We start from the raw sequence: 575 nt of genomic DNA on the forward strand, positions 1-575 counted from the left end.
GATGGAGACGTTGGGATGGAGGTGGGACAGAGATGAAGACGAAGGCAGGGTGGAGACGTTGGGATGGAGACGTTGAGGTGGAGATGAAGGTGAAGGTGGAATGGAGATGTTGGGATGGAGACGTTGGGATGGAGACGTTGGGATTCAGATGGAGATGGAACGGAGATGAAGGTGGGATGGAGATGGGACGGAGATGAAGATGAAGGTGGAGTGGAGATGTTGGGATGGAGATGTTGGGGTGGAGGTGGAGATGGGACGGAGATGAAGGTGAAGGTGGGATGGAGACGTTGGGATGGAGGTGGGACGGAGATGAAGATGAAGGTGGAGTGGAGATGTTGGGATGGAGATGTTGGGGTGGAGGTGGAGATGGGACGGAGATGAAGGTGAAGGTGGGATGGAGACCTTGGGATGGAGATGAAGATGAAGGTGGAGTGGAGATGTTGGGGTGGAGATGTTGGGGTGGAGGTGGAGATGGGACGGAGATGAAGGTGAAGGTGGGATGGAGACGTTGGGATTGAGGTGGGATGGAGACATTGGGATGGAGATGGGACGGAGATGAAGATGAAGGTGGGATG

At 54.8% G+C, this 575-nt stretch overlaps 1 protein-coding gene across 1 annotated transcript in view; it reads left to right on the plus strand.

Moving 5' to 3' along the window:
* SUPT16H (suppressor of Ty 16 homolog (S. cerevisiae)) overlaps positions 1–575 on the plus strand; it is a gene marked incomplete at its 5' end in the record, with an annotated part of 9006 nt that overhangs the window by 1352 nt on the left and 7079 nt on the right. The window lies entirely within an intron of this gene.

Source organism: Haliaeetus leucocephalus, unplaced genomic scaffold (assembly GCF_000737465.1).
Source record: "Haliaeetus leucocephalus isolate CR32 unplaced genomic scaffold, Haliaeetus_leucocephalus-4.0 Scaffold423, whole genome shotgun sequence".
In the NCBI taxonomy this organism is placed as follows: domain Eukaryota; kingdom Metazoa; phylum Chordata; class Aves; order Accipitriformes; family Accipitridae; genus Haliaeetus; species Haliaeetus leucocephalus.